Genomic DNA, 19,367 nt, shown 5'->3' with positions numbered 1-19,367 from the left:
CTCGCTCCTCCCTCCCCGCTCCTCCGTCCTCGCTCCTCCCCGCTCCTCCCTCCTCCCTCCCCGCTCCTCCCTCCTCCCTCCTCGCTCCTCCCTCCTCCCCCCTCCCTCCCTCCCTCCTCTCCTCCTCCCTCCTCCTCCCTCCTCCCTCCTCGCTCCTCCCTCCTCCCTCCTCCCTCCTCGCTCCTCGCTCCTCCCTCCCTCCCTCCTCCTCCCTCCTCGCTCCTCCCTCCTCCCTCCTCCTCCTCCTCCCTCCTCGCTCCTCCCTCCTCCCTCCTCGCTCTCTCTCCTCCCTCCCTCGCTCCTCCCTCCTCCCTCCTCCCCTCCTCCCTCCCGCTCCCGCTCCTCGCTCTCGCTCCCCTCCTCCCTCGCTCCTCCCTCCTCCTCCCGCTCCTCCCTCCTCCCTCCTCCCTCCTCGCTCCTCGCTCCTCGCTCCTCCCTCCTCGCCCCTCCTCCTCCCCTCCTCGCTCCTCCCTCCTCCTCGCTCCTCCTCTCCTCCCTCCTCGCTCCTCCCTCCTCGCTCCTCCCTCCTCCCTCCTCGCTCCTCCCCCCTCCTCCCTCCTCGCTCCTCCCTCCTCCCTCCTCCCTCCTCCCTCCTCCCTCCTCCCTCCTCCCTCCTCGCTCCTCGCTCCTCCCGCCTCGCTCCTCCCTCCTCCCTCCTCGCTCCTCCCTCCTCCCTCAATAATTAGGTATAATTTCCTATAAATGAGGTTTATTGACCATGAATCCCAAAAATAAGTGTAAAACTAGTACTAAGTTGGTGTTAGTGGTGTTTATACGTGGTAGTGAAAAGAAATGGAAAATGTAACAAAAACGGAAAAACCATTGAAAGAAATGCCAAAAGTGACGAACAAAAACATCAGAAAAAGTGATGATTGAATGAGTGACGACAAGTGCTCGAATGGAAGACGATGAAAGACAATGAAAATACTTCGTTAGGGTTAGTAAAACACCAGGGATGTACTGCGGCTGTACTGCGTCTCGGACTCCGTTAAAGTGACCTTTGACTTGTGGTTTCACGTAACACGAAGCCCGATCTCCTGGGTAAAATCCTGAGTTTGTTTGACGCTCTATCCAGTGGCGATTTTAGACCCTTTTTAGGGGGGCTCAAGCCCCAATTACAGGTTCAAAGTAACAGGGTTAATATCCTGAGTGGCTGTCGCCAATGCACCTGTAACCAGTCAAGGACAGTTTTATATTTTTTACATATTTATTGTTTACACCTTGTGGAAAACTCCCTGCTGGACTGATGAGCCTACGTCATTCCTTGGACTCACGCATTTGCAGACATGAGTACAGCTGCTCCTAAAGTTGCTTGTTACTTGTATAAAGCTGCTGTTGTGTTGCCGTGTGCGTTATTGAGAACGTAAGTGCACAATCGTATGTCCATGCTGGTGTTGCCTGTATCTTCGTTTGTGTAGTCAACATGACAGTATTTTTCTTTATTATAGTTCAGGATAGCATGCTTATGTCTACTGTAATGCTAGGAACTTACTGCAAATATATCATTCAGAAACAATAGTTAATACTTTTATTCATGGATGCATGTTCGTACAGTGTTCATGTTAATAACAGTCCTGCCGAGGATTAGTCCAACTGTTGCACTGCGATGGTGTTGCTGGTTTAGTTGTTGAAACACATTTCCCCGAGCCATTTATTGGTCTGTGACATGACGATTGGACCTGAATGCTGCTGCTGTGTTCCGTTGGTGGTCGTAGAGCTCCATCTAGTGGCCAATAGGTAGAACGACACAATGAAAGCTACATTCTTTACTACAGTGGGTTCTATTGATTGTCATTACTATCCAGTATTATTTGGTTGTTTGCACAGCTACTACTATGTATTGCATAGCAATTATGTATATTGCATATAATTATGTATATTGCAGAGTGATTTGTTGCTTCTTGCTCTTTAATCTGTATATACTGTATGTGCATTCATTATGTACAGGTTATATTTACATATTCTGTATTTCCTTATTTTACAGATAACCACACACATACTATTGCAAGCAACAAGCTTTATTCACTGCTGGATTTGGACGTCAATAAATCTGTTCAACTAAAACTGAAGGTTGCAGCGACTCTCTTACCGGAGAACATAGCCAGCTCGAGTACCGCCAGCGAATAACGTACACGGACTTCACACACCTCATTATCATTTTTATTTGATTCTGGTAGTCCATAAAGGGGTTTTCGCAGTTTTTTCACATGTTCAATATTTTGCATTTATCCCTTTGTTATAATAATAAATACATATAGTCATTGTTATCCAGTGAAATTACTGATTTAACACTTTAACAAGGCACTGTATCAGTGTGACATTCTCATTAGGGGCTGAGCCCCCCTAAATGTCTGATCCTAGCATCGCCCCTGGCTCTATCGTGTCTTTGTGCGGACTGAAAACACGCAGGTTGTTCAGTAACAGGAGCCGGGACTCGTTTATCCCCGCTGCAATTACCCAGCTTCATTTGCACATGAAACAACGCAGCCTCTCGTGTCTCTATAACTACTTTCTATTTTGACTTTTTATGGCTCTTCCCTCCCTGTCGGCTCTTTCCCACCATCATTTACCTACACGATGATCTGTATGCTGTGTGTTTTCAGTGTGCAAACCAAATTTCCCTCATGAACAATAAAGGCAGAATGACTGAATGAATGAGATTGGGGATGCAGAGCTGTTGACTCGAGTGGCTCCCTGTGAAGTTGTTTCATTAGATTTGATGGTAATTCAGCGTTGCAATGGAAAACAACCCGCTGTAGACTCACTACTGGAATCCTTTAATTCATCGGCTAATGACGCCGGGAGCGTTTCTACCGTTGTCTTTGTGTGATAATTGCACACGGAGAGACAAGACATGAGAAAGAAGGAGGAGACGCCGAAAAGATGTAGAGCGGTTGTGAGCAAACAAGAAGTCAGAGAGGTGATGAAAAAATAAGATGAAAATGGGATACAAAGGCAAAATAAAGAGACTGTCCTCTCCCGAAAAAGGTCCACATAAGTTGTTTGTTCAAGCAGCAGCTACAACCTATATTTAGGTTCTAGTGGCAGCAACATCTGTCCAAGTTTCTACCCATGTGATTGGCTGTTCAGCAGAAAAATGAGGAAAGCAAACAAACGACTGTGATAGGCACACAGAAGGCTCTTTTTCATTCTCACTGTTTGTCTCATCTGATCAATCCAACACACATAGAGCTGTCACAACAACAACTAAAATCTATTTTTGCACATAATGTCCATGATATGGACTAGTCGACCCTTCAATAACATGCTAAGACATGCTGACGTGCTAACATGGTAATATGCTAACACATTAGTAGTAGTGGATGGATGCATTAAACGCAGTGTAGATTCTCCACTAAAACTGTGTACTGAACTCTCCAACACCTTGACACTTCCTCTGAGTTGTAGCAAATGCTAACACGCTAATGTTATGCACAGGTGGTGATGGCACAGTGGCTACAACACATGCCTTTGAGTGGGGGATATCTGGGTTCAATTCCCACTGCGATACATCAACCAATGTGTCCCTGAGCAAGGCACTTAACCCCTAGTTGCTCCAGAGGCGTGCTACCTTTGATATATAGCAGTTGTAAGCTTGTAAGCTTTGGATAAAAGGGTCAGCTAAATGACATGTAATGTAATACATGCCAGCAGCTAAGACATGCTTAGACTAGCTTACGAACAATCTAACATAGACTAACATGCCAATATATGCTAACAAAAACTGACATGCTAACAAACATGCTAACACACGCTAACAAACATGCTAACACATGCTAACACATGCTAACATGCTAACAAATGCTGACATGCTAACACATGCTAACATGCCAATATATGCTAATACATGTTAACATGCTAACAAACATGCTAACAAATGCTAATACACGTTAACATGCCAAGGATTTAAGAATCTCCAGCAGATGACTTCAACATGTCGGTTAAGATCAAAGATGTTGGTCTGAGTCTGACCCCACATCCAGATGTTGGTCTGGGTCTGCCCCACATCCAGATGTTGGGTCTGGGTCTGACCCACATCCAGATGTTGGTCTGGGTCTGCCCCACATCCAGATGTTGGTCTGGGTCTGCCCCACATCCAGATGTTGGGTCTGAGTCTGACCCACATCCAGATGTTGGGTCTGGGTCTGCCCCACATCCAGATGCTGAGTCTGAGTCTGACCCACATCCAGATGTTGGGTCTGGGTCTGACCCACATCCAGATGTTGGGTCTGGGAACTCCCCATTGGCTGGGCTCAATCCGAGGGGCGGATCAACGGTTGTCTTTCAGATTCCCTCTGCACCAATAGGACAGCTCTCCAACCAATCAGAGCAGAGCTAGCTGATAGATTCCACTCTAAACTCTGAACACATCTTCCTTTTTTAAGAATGACTTCAGGGCCGTTCTTTGTTCTTTTCTCAAAGAAAAGCTGAACTCCAAGTCTTCCAGAGACGCTGTTCACCAGCAGCAGCCATAAGCCCCGCCCACCCACTCTGTACACGATGTGATTGGCCCGACCAGAGTTTGGTTTTTGGTAGACACTGTAAGTCAGTAGTAGGCTATCCAGGGGAGTTGCACATGAAGTGGTTTGGGGTCGTTCTGTAAGTCATTTTGGGGTACAAGCAGCACCACCACAGGCCAAGCTATCGCCCGTTCCAAACAGGCACATTTTCAACGGGCTCTGCACTAGTTACAAATAAAAGCAACAACAAAAGAAAAATATAAGCATTACAATTAATCAGATTAAAGCTCAATATAACATTTTATGGAACACTGTTGAGTTGCATGAAAAATGTGATCATCATCATCATCACCATGGTGACCGTCGTAGCTCGTCTGATGAATCTGGATTCACGGCAAAGAGTGAACCATCTGTTTGAAGAAAACACAATTTTAAAAAGTCATTATTTTCTCAATCTCAGTAGGATTCATCCTCTGGAGAACATGAATGTCTGTATAAAATGGCACGACGATCCAGCCATTATTGGTTAAGATATTGGACCGATGAAGCCGCTAAAATCCAGATTAACCCTTGTGATGTTTTTGTGGCTTTTTACCCCCTTTTTTCAACGTTCTTTCATCATTTTTTTTTTTAAGAAAGTAGTGGGCTGATCATTTATGTTACTTGTGGAGAGCGTTACTTTTCTGAAAATTTGGTTGAAAGAAACCCACTTTTCTGATGAAGATTGTTTTTTTTTAAAACAGGACAACACGTGGGTTAAAAAACATTTCTTTACCTGGTTTCCTGTTGGTCAGGGACGCACTAGCAGAGCGATCTGTTCTCCGGCTGCTGCTTCCTCTTCGCCTTCAACTTCTCTTCAGCGATCCATTTCAGCTTGTTGTCCTCCTCGTCCAACCTCACTTTCTGATACAGATTGTCTGTGTTGGAACCTGAATCACAGCATTTCTTCCATCCAACTGATGACATTAACGCAGCCACAACAACGATACCAAGGAGTAGAGACAGGCCGATGACCTGAACCACAGACAACAGAGATGCTGTTTTAATCAACGCATCAAACTTTATTAGTATAGAACTTTTACTAGAAATGTAGCACAAAGTGCTCCACATTATAAAAGCACACACACACACACACACACACACACACACTCAGAGACACACACACACACACACACACACACACACACACACACACACACACACACACACACACACACACACACACACACACACACACACACACACACACACACACACACACACACAGACACACACACACACACACACACACACACACACTCAGAGACACACACACACACACACACACAGACACACACACACACACACACACACACACACACACACACACACACACACACACACACACACACACACACACACACACACACACACACACACACAGACACACACACACACACACACACACACACACACACACACACACACACACAGACACACACACACACACACACACACACACACACACACACACACACACACACACACACTCAGACACACACACACACACACACACACACACACACACACACACACACATTTAGACACACACACACACACATTCAGACACACACACACACACACACACACACACACACACACACACACACACACACACACACACACACACACACACACATTCAGACACACACACACACACACACTATACAGGTACCTGTCTAATGTATATGAGAGTATTACTATACAGGTACCTGTCTAATGTATATGAGAGTATTACTATATAGGTACCTATCTAATGTATATGAGAGTATTACTATATAGGTACCTATCTAATGTATATGAGAGTATTACTATATAGGGACCTGTCTAATGTATATGAGAGTATTACTATATAGGTACTTACTACTTCTACTGTCTTTTGTCGCTTTTCTTCAAAGTTTTTGTCACTGTTCTTGAAGTTTGTCGCTTATTTGAATTTGTTGTCACTTTTGTCACCTTCCTTCTTTCCACTGTTTTTTTGAAGTTTTTGTTAGTATTTTCAACATATAGGGGGAACATTATTGAAAAAAGCTTGAGAACGACTGAGATACGGTGTGCAGAAAATACACTGATCGAAGAAGACCACAGTAAAATACAGAAAAACAGACTGACGTGAAGAAAAACAAGACAAACTCACCCTCGATTAGTCCTGTTTGTATGTACGGTCGGGACCGCAGTGTTCATTAGTCACACAGCAAGCGTACCACTCTCCATTGAGACACAAAGGCAACCCACAGCAGACCAGCTAAAGCAGCCTTGATCATGTGATACACAAAATGACAACAACTTTCTATCCTGGCAAATGTATATCTCAACGTCTCGTCGACTCAGAGTTGTAAAACGAAGATAATAAGAAATGGAATAGCCATGTGCACACTGCAGTCATGACCTCTTGTTGCGCAATTGCACGTCGTAATGCCACAACATTTCAACAAAAGTTAGAATTAAAATCACAAAGATTGTGACAAATAAGACGACTTGTTTGATCGCCAAATCTGTGAAAAGGTTCTTCATCTTTGCTGCAAAGTTTGAATCTGCTGCGAGCTGCTTGGTACCTCTGGATACATCGACATGAGACCAAATCATTTCCTGTTTCACGAACATTTCAGAGACTGTATTGTCTCTCGAGGGGAAGTTTGATTTGCGGTAGTGGGCAAAACCACAGACAACATACGCGAATACGTGGGACGTTACACAGCGGTTACAGGAAACATCCAATTAAACAACCAAACAACCAAATTAAGCACTTTATTCATTTTTCAAACAGTATGCAAAACTCACAATTTACAACATGGCCTCAGCCCTGCTGTCCTGACCTCCTCTCACCGGTGTGCGGTGGAGAGCACACTGACATCCTCCATCACTGCCTGGTATGGAAAACTGCTCTGCGGCTGACAGGAAGGGACTGCACCGAGGAGTTAAAACTGCTCTTTAGCTAATGCCTCCCTTCTTTGGAAGACATTTACATCAGTAGGTGCAGAAGCAAGGTTTCAGGTATCATGAAGGATCATGAACTGTTCACCCCCCCCCTCTGGCAGGCGGCTGTGCAGCCTCAAAGCCAGAACAACAAGGCTACAGTGCAGCTTCTTCACAGAGGCTGTGAGACCTATGAAGTCACAGACTTAAGTCCAGAGGTGTCAAAAGTATTCACTTTCATTACTCAGGTAGAAGTATAGATACTAGGGTTTAAAAAGACTTCTGTAAAAGTTGAAGTATCAACTCAAGCGTTTTACTCAAGTAAAAGTGTACAAGTACTGGTTTCAAAACTACTTAAAGTATAAAAGTAAAAGTAATATAAGGGAAAAAAATGCCACTAAGGACAAAAGCTTAGGCCGCGCCACAGAGGCCTATACTGCACTACCCCACCGCCACACAAAACACATTTTTCTAAAGGCCATAATGACTACAATGTTATATTAAAATGTTAATGTTGAAAAATTTGGGATGCACCTGTTTCAGCCGCATTTATGCACATTGAAAATGAATGCATTTTAGTACAATGCAAATACATTAAAGAACCATATTTGTACTAATGAGCATTAACATGTTTCATGGAGCGGAAGATATAATCACTAGTTGTATTGTAATGGTGCAAAGAGTCAAACTTCAGAGGCATGTTATCAGTAGCCTTTATTGGAATGTATGTACATCCAATCTGTGAGGGCAACAGATGAAGATAAAAGACTGGTGTATCCAGGGCAGGCTTAGTAACAATTACCCTTGTATGGTTGTCTATATACAGTATACATTAGTGCTGTCAAAATGAATGATTAATACAAGAATAAAAATAACTCATAATCCTGCTTGATACCTTCCTGGTATGTACTATGGTCAATTATATAGCTAATGGCAACAATGTCAACTTTAACTGGAAGATGTAACAAACACTTTTGACTCACTCCTGTATTTACAACAACTATATAACCTAATTCAATTCATTTCAATTTATTTATAGTATCAAATCATAACAGCAGTTATCTCAGGACACTTTACAGATAGAGGAGGTCTAGACCACGCTCTATCATTTACAAAGACCCAACAATTCTAGTAATTCCCCCAAGAGCAAGCATTCAGTGCGACAGTGGTGAGGAAAAACTCCTTTTAGGAAGAAACCTGGGACAGACCCAGACTCTTGGTGGGTGGTGTCTGACGGTGTCTGACGGTGTCTGACGGTGCCGGTTGGGGGTGTGATGAACAGAGGCAATAATAGTCACAATAAAGATAATGGAACTATGACTAGAAATAGTAGTTGTAGTAGTTCATGGCGTTGCAGGGCACTGCAGGGCGTTACAGGACGTAGCAGAGCGTAGGAGGGTGTAGCAGGATGTGGCAGGGCGTAGCAGAGCGTAGCAGGGTGTAGCAGGGCGTAGCAGAGCGTAGCAGGGTGTAGCAGGGTGTAGCAGGGCACAGCAGGGTGTAGCAGAGCGTAGCAGGGCGTAGCAGGGTGTAGCAGGGCACAGCAGGACGTAGCAGAGCGTAGCAGGGCGTAGCAGGGTGTAGCCGGGCACGGCAGGGCGTAGCAGGGTGTAGCAGGGTGTAGCAGAGCGTAGCAGGGTGTAGCCGGGCACGGCAGGGCGTAGCAGGGTGTAGCAGGGTGTAGCAGGGAACAGCAGGGCACAGCAGGACGTAGCAGAGCGTAGCAGGGCGTAGCAGGGCACAGCAGGGCGTAGCAGGGTGTAGCAGGGTGTAGCAGAGCGTAGCAGGGTGTAGCCGGGCACGGCAAGGTGCAGCAGGGTGTAGCAGGGCACAGCAGGGCACAGCAGGACGTAGCAGAGCGTAGCAGGGCGTAGCAGGGTGTAGCAGGGCAGAGCAGGGCGTAGCAGAGCGTAGCAGGGTGTAGCAGGGTGTAGCAGGGCACAGCAGGGTGTAGCAGGGTGTAGCAGGGTGTAGCAGGGTGTAGCAGGGTGTAGCCGGGCACGGCAGGGCGTAGCAGGGTGTAGCAGGGTGTAGCAGGGCACAGCAGGACGTAGCAGAGCGTAGCAGGGCGTAGCAGGGTGTAGCAGGGTGTAGCAGGGCACAGCAGGGCGTAGCAGAGCGTAGCAGGGCGTAGCAGGGTGTAGCAGGGCACAGCAGGACGTAGCAGAGCGTAGCAGGGTGTAGCAGGGTGTAGCAGGGCGTAGCAGAGCGTAGGAGGGTGTAGCAGGGTGTAGCAGGGCACAGCAGGGCGTGGAGCAGGGCCACGGTGACAGCTGCAACCATTCAACTTAACTTAAACCTTTTTTCTGTCCGTGCAGGGCGCAGCGCCGCTGCTGTTCTGCCTAGTCAGAGTTTTACACTTTCCTTATTTAGCTTACCTGTTTTATTAATTTGAACTTATCTGCATGTTCTTTTCGAGCAGGTTTTATGTTTGTATTGAGGGGAGTTCATTTCGTCTGGCTATTGTGTATTAGGTTTAGTAACTTTTAATCTGGCCTGAGATTTTAGAAACCTAGTGGTTGCTCGAGTTACTCGTAGAGGTGGTGACGTATAACTGGCTCATTTTATTAGTGACATTGCATGGTTTTAGTGTGTGATTTGGGTTTATTTTGATATTTGCATTTTGTGTTTATTGGTAGTCCCTGTTTTTGTTTGTTATATGATCCACCCACGATAACCACGATAACCACGATAACCAGTTTTCACTTTAAATAGTCTTTATCTGAATTCTCCTCTCCTACTGTGTTTAGTATTTTTGGTTGTTTTGTTTTTGTTGCATTTGCTCTGTTATAATTTATTTTTTATATAGTTATGTTGAGCTGAACATTGTTTCCTTTGGGTTTATAATAAATGATTCTGAGTTACCCAAATCAACCTCGTCTCTGATTATTTATGTGGGCTTGCCGGTGTAGTGGGGGCCCAGATTGGTGCCAACTGATATCAAAATTAAACTTTAAACTCTTTGGGTGAAAGTCCCAAGGTGGCGTTGTCGACTGTTACATTGCTAAATTTTGGGATAAGCCCTCTATTGGGCCAGGTTACAGGTTAGGTTATATATACCAACACTAAACCAATCATTTCCTGTTTACCACAAACGTTCAGAGGTGAGAGACTGTACTGTCTCTTGAAGGGAAATTTGATTTGCAGTAGAGGGCTAAACCGCAAACATACGAGAAGAAACGGTTACAGGAAACAAATAACAAATCTGTCAGAATAATGAAACCATTTGAATGTAGGCCAGGATAACGTGGTGCTGAGCAGTGCAGAGCAAGCCTCTGCTGGCCGGGTCGGTCCATCAAGGCCCCTGATCTTCACTGCCACCAGCGCTTCCTCCCACAGGTGTTGGGCCCATTTTTCAGAAGAGCTTCAGTGTTTTCTTTGTTTTCTTTCAGTGAATAATAAAACTGTGAAGCAGAGACATGAAGGTGAGCAGCGCTGCAGTGACAGGATGCAAACAGGCTACTGATGAGAGACGCAGCTCAAGAAGGAAAGAGTCGGCCTGAGAAAGAGAAACCACACGTGCTTGTGGTCGTTTCATGCCAGCGTTGTGAGCTGAATACTTTCTATTCTGCAGGGGACAGCTCCTCCAGCTCTGCAGTGCACACTGTGTGCACAGCTTTTAGTTTCTCACTGAAGCTACCAGCCTGTTGGTTCAATTACCAAAACCACAATAATATACCTCTCATCTATGAAATGACTAGGACTTGGTTCAGAGAAATCCTCGTACACAAATTGTAAAAATAAATCTGTGAAATGTTATTCCATGTTGCTCAGTTTTGGCATTTCTTTCCCATGAATACCCAAAAGCTGCACAAATCTTAATATCTTAATTCAACATCTCCTCTTACAAAGGTTAGAATGATATCTTACAAAAAGTTTTGGGTTGAAATAAGTGCATCACCCTGTTTATTACGTCGCCTGACTTCCTTCTGCATGTCCTGTCACCCAGTTACGTGGGTTATATAGGAATTAATCTCGCATGTCCAGCTCTTTCTCCACAGTGCTGTGGAGGAACGTCTGGCTGCACCACAGATGCATTCTGGGATAGGACACTAAACTCTCTGGGTTGTTTACATTTCCTTAAACCAATCACAATCGTCCTGGTTGGCGCTGAGCTCCAGACACAGTGATGGTGGCTCTGCTAATAGTCTCAGGAAGGAACTGGTTCTGGAGGAACATTTACACCTCTCCAAAGAAAACTCTTCATCCAATATTAAATGAAGTGAACTGTTGACACAACACAGTACCGTGAGATATTTAAATGAGCTGATACATGGTTAAACCTCATTATCTCTTACCAGTGTATCTCTGTGTGTACTTCGTCCACAGCAATCCCACCAATCAGTCCCAAAACCTCCCAGTTAGAGAGGAAATGATCTAACATATTCTTTATTAAAACCTCCCAGTTAGAGAGGAAATGATCTAACATATTCTTTATAAATCTTTACAATCATTCCCTGAAAGAACCAGCAGGTCTGACTTGTTGCAACATCTACATATTCTTCATAACTTGATATTTTTAGCGTGTAGCTCGATAGCTACAGTTTGTTGTTTCCTGAAGAGAAGGGAGTTTGAGAACAGAAACACACAGAGAGAGAGAGAGGAAGGGTGTTCTGTGGAATGAACCGTCGATGATCCAGACTAGGGGATGGAAAATCAGTTTTATTTCTTTTAACATTCTAACTGAATTGTAATATATAAAATAATGATAGTTATGATGCAGAACATGGCAGAGTACGAGATTAAAGTCTTAAAGTGAATAAATGTCCAGAGATACTTTCTACCACCGCTGTCTTTAAAGTTTAATGAAGTTTAGTTTATGGTGTACAATGATGAGTTAAAACACAATATATACATATATGATTATTATTAAATGTAAGGGTTAATACAAATCATGAATGTGTTTTATGATTTAACTGCATTCAGCTCAGAGAAAAGGGATTCATATTCTGTTTATGTTTGAGGTTATCATGAAGCTATGTCAGAGTTTGTCCACCAGAGAGCGCTGACAAGCTAATTATTACACAACATACATGGTTTATAAGAGATCCCTAATAAATGTGTTTATTACATGTGTTTTGGTAAAAACAAACAAAAATAACATAAAGCTGTGAGCAGTGATGAACGGGCCCTCGCACCGCATATTTCTGTGACAGTTAGACATTGAACGTAAGATTTAGACTTAAAGTGCTCATATTCTGCTCATTTTCAGGTTCATAATTGTCTTTAGAGGTTGTACCAGAATAAGTTTACATGGTTTAATTTTCAAAAAAACACCATATTGTTGTTGTACTGCTCATTGCTGCAGCTCCTCTTTTCACCCTGTGTTCAGGTCTCTGTTTTAGCTACAGAGTGAGACCTCTCACTGCTGGAACATCTTTGTTGGCAGTCGCACATGCTCAGTAGCTAGGTAAGGACTACACGCTCAGTAGCTAGGTAAGGACTACTAGCCAGTCAGAAGCAGAGTATGAGGGCCCTGACAGTAGCTAGGTAAGGACTACTAGCCAGTCAGAAGCAGAGTATGAGGGCGTGTCCTGACAGTACCTAGGTAAGGACTACTAGCCAGTCAGAAGCAGAGTATGAGGGCGTGTCCCTGACAGTACCTAGGTAAGGACTACTAGCCAGTCAGAAGCAGAGTATGAGGGCGTGTCATGCTAGCAGCTAGGGGAGCATTATAACGTGTGTTCCAAAGTGACCACGTTTGTCTCTGAAGTAAAGGCTGGACTACAATAGAGCTGTTTGGAGCAGTTTGTGAACAGTGTTTTCTGTTGGAGATGGTAAGTCCCTTTGGGGGGGGACTTTGGGCTTTTTCACTTTGTAAACCTATAACGAGCACAAAAAAAAAAAAAAAATATATATATATATAAAAAAAAAAAGGGAAAAGGCCAACAAGCATAATATGAACACTTGAAGGACTCCTGGAGACTGGCCAGGTGCTTCCTGTTGCACTGATTTGGCACCGCCCATGGAGCTGCAAGGCAGCACAGAGAAAAACACCAGAAGAGACATGATGGCCGTCACAAAGTGAACAAACAGTTGTATTGTTGGAACAAAATGCATCTCTCAATCCCTGATTAAAGCCCCATATTTGTGGAGAATCAGCAACATATCTGCTGACTGAGTTATGTAGAGTTGAATCATCACTGGACCCTCGGATTCTGGTCAGTTAAATCAGTAAGGAGTTCCTGTTTGGAAACAGAAAAAAAATAAAATAAATTGAGCCAAAAATGATAGACACTACTTATGTACTGAGGTCCAAAGTGTTAAAAATACAGTATAGATAGACATAGACAATATATGTGATATAACCATGACACTGTGAAATACGTAATACTAAAATAATACATTCATAAAACTCATTATACAATGTTATGTGAACCTGCTTTTTTTTTTTACGACAGAGTTTATTAATGAATTAAAAATGTTTTACCAAAGTCTTCATTCTACAGGATATATATACACACACACACACACACACACACACACACACACACACACACACACACACACACACACACACACACTCACTTTGTTTATGAGTACCCAACAGATTAGTGACAGGAATCTCATGTTTCTTTAAGATTAGTTTTTCGGCCTTTTTGTGGCCTTTATTTGAAGACAGCTGAAGACAGATAAGAGGGGAGAGAGAGGGGAAGGGATTTCATGTTTTAAGGGGAAACTGTTGGCTCAAACCCAGGCCTTCTTTTGGTTCAGAATTGGGGAAAGCTCAGAGAGAGTCAGTGTCAGGCACACCAATGCAGAATGAGGCGAGGACAGGGATGCAGTTCATATGAAGGAGTTTAATAAGAAACACAAAGAGAACTTACAGACACGTAAGCTGGTGATACATCCAAAACACAGGTTAAAATCCAGAAACACAGGGAAACTCCATGAAGACAGAATAGAGCAGGCACAGGCAGAGACTTCTCAACAAAGGTATGAGGACAAGCCCACAACAGACAAAGAATGCAAACAGACTAAATGCACCAGGTAACGAGGGACAGATGAACAGGTGGAACACATCAGGGCAGGGAAGACAATCACAGAGGTGGGAAAACACAAGACAGGAAGTAAAACAAGACACAACACAGGAGAAATAGACTCTACAACTGAAGCATGAAAGATACACAAGGATGAAACAGGGTAAAACACAGCAGAGAATACAGGAACACAGGAGACAGTAAAATAACAAGGAAACAGGGAATGAAATACTAACATAAACAGGAAAAACCACAACCATGACAGTCAGGGCTTCACCAAACTCAGTAGGATTCCTCCTCTGGGAACCATGAATGTTTGTACAAAATCATGACAATCCATCTAATATTTGTAGAGATATACAAAGTAAAATAACAAAGAAAAGTGAAGCTCAACAGGTGTTGATTCTTTACCTCGCTTCCTGTTGGACTTTTGGAGAGAATTTTCATCTCCTGCAACATTTAAAAAAAAATTTCTTCACTTTTTACCACATTTTTTTTGTCCATGTTTGTTTAGTTTTGACAGACAGATATAAATGTATTCACCATCGTCAAGGGAGATATGTACCGTTTGTTGTCCTGCAAAGAGTTTCATACATTAAGTTAAAGTTCAATTTTCAGAATGAAAACATGAAAATAATTGAAGTGAGCTGTGTGCTCTACATTATCTCTTACAAATCTGTTTCACATGTTTTTATTGTAATATTTCTATTTTATATTTATGTTCATCTGTTGCCGTACTTTGCTTCATTGTTTATGTGCTTTTAATATGTTTATGTATGGACTAAACACCAAGGCAAATTCCTTGTCAGTAATACTTACTTGGGGAAAAGTACAATACCCTTTCGAAGCCTTAGTAATGCTCAATCCTTGCATCTGACACATATAGAAACAGAAAACAAGACGCGGTGGGTCAAAAGTGTCGGTGCTGATGTGTTAACCTCAATGTCCAAATGTAATGAAGAACTTAACCAAGTCCAGTTGCCCTTGTCCTGGATATTATGACCTGGATGTGTCTGTAGTATTTATTAGAGCTGTCAATCTTCCTCCATAATACCATACCAATTTCATTCAAATTATATTTGATTATGACATGGCTTGGTTGAATTCTAAGGCATTCTGCTGTCTGATATTTTCTTCATAACAGACCGTTGCCATGAAATGCAGAGCATTGCCATGGACGCAGTTCTGTTCACTCTGGAGCTATATCAGCTGTGGCAAGTTGCTTTGGATAAAAGCGTCAGCTAAATGACATGTAATATTGGTATCATTGCTCTTTTAACTGTTCACTGTTTCCTTCAAACGGTACAGTGTATAACTGTTTCATTCTTATTCGGTGGCTTCATGAGCTTTTCCTATATACTGTATACAGTATGTGTTCACTAACAAGTTTTTCAGTTAAAGTTGCAGTTAGCAGTGTTTGAAATGCACCGGGCTGAAATCCATTCTGTTTTGAGTGTGTGGTTAACAGTTTTGACAGCAGTGTGTTAGCATTTGAAAAAAGTGCTGTAGATCCACAGTGTTGTGCACGTTGTGGTTAAAGTCATGGGATAAGTGTGTAGAGTTTTGAAAACTGTGTTCAAGCAATGAAAAACAAACTAGAGTTTGGTTCACATGAACTGCTGCTGTGCAGACTGTAGCTCGAGTTGTGCCCAGTGTCGTTTAGCAATCGAAAAAAAACTAATATGTACTACACTACTCAGGCTTCACTATCAGCATGTGGTTGTTGTTACACATTCTGTCTACTAGAGGGACTTTAGACATTAACCTCGAAGGAGACCTACGTCAGTGCTGAGTCCTGACACGCCACTTTGTTTACATTCATTTTCAACCACGAGCACACAGGTCATTACACATACGCATATGTTTTATACAAGTCTAGTAAATGTTGTGTAGGCTCTGTTGTAAAGACTGACGGTGCTACCGAATACTATTGAATGTTTTTCTATTCAAATTATATACGACGTTTTGTAATGTGATCCAACAGACCCAGTAATTATCGCGGCAGCAAGCAAAGAGAGTTCACATAATAAAAGAGGGGCACTTTTTAAATGAAGCAAATGCTACGAACCTTAGTCAGTAGTGATTTGCCTTCTTCGCCAAAGACATTTCACACTGTAACATTTTTGGAAACCCCATACCAGCCAGTGTTGAAGAAGTTAAAGCTTGGAAATGTAATCAAATTACTTTACAAATTACTGCATTACTGCTTTTAATATTTCCATTACTCATGCAGGCAGTTTATAACATAGTTTAAAATAATAAAACATGTAAACTGTAGACTGTATTATACTCTTGCATACACTCAATAGCCAGTTTATTAGGAACACCCAGCTAAAGCTAATGCATGGTGGCAACATTAAGCTACTGTAGGACCTTGTCATGACTGTGAAAACTCACTTAGCAGAAGTCTCTAGTGGCCTATAGATCTACCTTTTCACAGTTTGGGCTCTTCTGAGATTATAGAAAATACATATTGAGTTATTGATGGTTAGGTGAGCAGTTATTGTAGAGAGTGAACTAATTAGCAGACTTGTTAGATCAGAAACAGACCTTGCTCGAGGAAGTTGTTGTGGGTCTCATTGTTGTAGGTGTAGTTGTTGTTGTTGTTGTTGTTGAGTCTTGTTGAGAAAGTCTGGGTTGAGTGGAGTTCTTTATGAGTTCTTCAGCAACATCAAAACATTTTGTCCATATTTTCTGACCTTTTATTTTTTTCCTTGACATCTTTAGTCAACCTTTCTTTTGCTGCTTTCCCTCAAAATCTCTTTCAGTACATTTTTCTCCTCTTCCAAAATCAGTTTGTCATACAGCACTCTTCTGTCACAACTGGAATGTTCACAACATTTCCTCCATTTAAAGAATGACATTAGGGCTGCCACAACAATGATACACAAGAGCAAAGAGAAGCCAATAATCTGAAAAAGGAGCATTAAATATGATTTTATAATCACAGCATTGGTGTTTTTGCAGTACTTTCATGATGATACACAGGCTGATCAGTTAGAATGAGACCACAGTAAATCATTATTATAACTACAGATGTAACACAGACTAACATGATGTGTATAAAGTAAGAAAGCTCTCACCTTGGAATAGTTTTTCAGTTCGGCGATGATTATGCGTTCCTCAGCTGTCAGCTTTGTCTTTGTCTTTGCAGGCTAACTGTGCCTGTTGTTCAGAATGATCATTCTGACAGCAAACATACCAGTCTCCATCGATTAACACAGAGGTAACCCACAGCAGACCAACTAAAGCTGCCTTGATCATGTGACGGACTAAAACCCAAAATAAGCTGCTACAGCAACACTCTGTACTCTTGGAACACGGACAGCAACATAAATATTTCCAGATTCTCTGAAACGTCTTGTCCATCCAGAGTATCAAGATAAATATGATAAAAAATGGCAGAGCCATGTATAAATTGCACTCAGTGTTTTGTTTTTTGCAAGTGCAATCCACGTCTTTCGCAAACAAAACATTGTAAGTAAAGATTACAAATGATTGTGGCGTAAATGCCGAGTTTTGTAGAGAGAAAATTATCCCAGGTAATCCTTCATCTTTGGCGGACAGTTTGCCTCTGATGGAGCTGAAGCTTGTTATCGCCAATGAACATGACTTTCCTGTTTGGCAAGAAAGTGACTCCATGAGTAGAACGATCTTCATCATGTTTGGCAAGAGAGGGTGTTTTCCGTTTCCACAGCCAGGGTTGTGTGTTAACATAAAACAGAGAGCTAGGTGACCGTGAGGAGACATTCACTGAATTACCATCACTTACTCTTCCTTTAAATGGATTTGGTGAAATGTGGTATTTTGTTAGATGATTGACAATCTACAGTGCAGCTTACTGACGAAAATCCGACTTTTCATGCAGTGTAACGTTACCTAGCTTGTTTAATAGCTTGTTGGATAGAAATGCACCCACTAGTCTACAACAAATGTTACCACGGTGATAAGCCTAACGGTATGTGTGTGAACTGATATTAGGGTTAATATTGAAGATCTACAGTTGTGTTTTGCTCAATATGAAGTTAAGTGGCTGATCAGTTAAATATATATCCTCTGTCCCAGACAAAACGAAAATAAGATCCTTTTTCAGTACACCAAAACGCCAAGTAAGTACATTAAGTCCTCATAACAAGACAATTTGGTAACATCTTTATAAGAATGGGTGCTTGAAAATACTAACGTCACTATGTCACAGGCAAAGGAGACAGATAGAACTGAGGAACAGGGAGACCAGGGACAGTCAGAGGGAGAGTCTCAGGGAGACCAGGGACAGTCAGGTGGAGAGTCTCAGGGAGACCAGGGACAGTCAGGTGTAGAGTCTCAGGGAGACCAGGGACAGTCAGGTGTAGAGTCTCAGGGAGACCAGGGACAGTCAGGTGGAGAGTCTCAGGGAGACCAGGGACAGTCAGGTGGAGAGTCTCAGGGAGACCAGGGACAGTCAGGTGGAGAGTCTCAGGGAGACCAGGGACAGTCAGGTGGAGAGTCTCAGGGAGACCAGGGACAGTCAGGTGTAGAGTCTCAGGGAGACCAGGGACAGATGTTGCTGCGAGCTATTCTTTTTCAACACTATTGCCACAGCCCATTAGAACCACAGACAGTAATTATTTCATCAGTTTTAACACTGAAACGATGCGTCAGATTTATTTGCTTGCACATACCTTGAAGGCTAGCCGGGTGCTTCAGCTCAACGTGCCGTTTCAGGTCTGCTGTGGATGGGACTGAAGTGTGGATTTTCTTTTTGAAAGCCGGCGGGCAAAGTTTGCACAGAAATGTAAGATTTTTCCCATCCTCACCGACCTTGTCATAAAACTCATTAAAATGATCATACGACGTCTCCTTGCTGCTTTGTTGCCTACATGCTGCTTTCGCCTCCATGCTGCTTTTTGTTTTGATGACGCATGCGGTGGTGCAACATTGGTAACTATTAAGGCCTGTTTACAGTGTGTTTTAGACGGGCTTTCGCCTGGAA

General features: G+C 42.9%; 2 long non-coding RNA genes across 4 annotated transcripts; both read right to left on the bottom strand.

The window, feature by feature from the left end:
- Positions 1-2,000: 2,000 nt before the first annotated feature.
- Positions 2,001-7,069, bottom strand: LOC144513195 (uncharacterized). 2 transcript variants are annotated; one of them, XR_013501090.1, is made up of 4 exons: positions 6,637-7,069; positions 6,364-6,469; positions 5,236-5,474; positions 2,001-4,870 (listed from the first exon to the last, which is right to left on the bottom strand). It is a non-coding gene; the product is annotated as an uncharacterized LOC144513195 (long non-coding RNA). The 2 variants fall into 2 exon arrangements; XR_013501091.1 differs by lacking the exon at positions 6,364-6,469.
- Positions 7,070-12,463: 5,394 nt separating this feature from the next.
- Positions 12,464-18,061, bottom strand: LOC144513187 (uncharacterized). 2 transcript variants are annotated; one of them, XR_013501087.1, is made up of 6 exons: positions 17,479-18,061; positions 16,946-17,307; positions 15,215-15,268; positions 14,939-14,971; positions 14,807-14,845; positions 12,464-14,037 (listed from the first exon to the last, which is right to left on the bottom strand). It is a non-coding gene; the product is annotated as an uncharacterized LOC144513187 (long non-coding RNA). The 2 variants fall into 2 exon arrangements; XR_013501088.1 differs by having other exon boundaries at positions 12,464-13,600.
- Positions 18,062-19,367: the final 1,306 nt, after the last annotated feature.

This window comes from Sander vitreus, unplaced genomic scaffold, assembly GCF_031162955.1.
Source record: "Sander vitreus isolate 19-12246 unplaced genomic scaffold, sanVit1 R1_20, whole genome shotgun sequence".
Classification (NCBI taxonomy): domain Eukaryota; kingdom Metazoa; phylum Chordata; class Actinopteri; order Perciformes; family Percidae; genus Sander; species Sander vitreus.
This window is presented reverse-complemented; position numbering and strand designations above follow the sequence as displayed.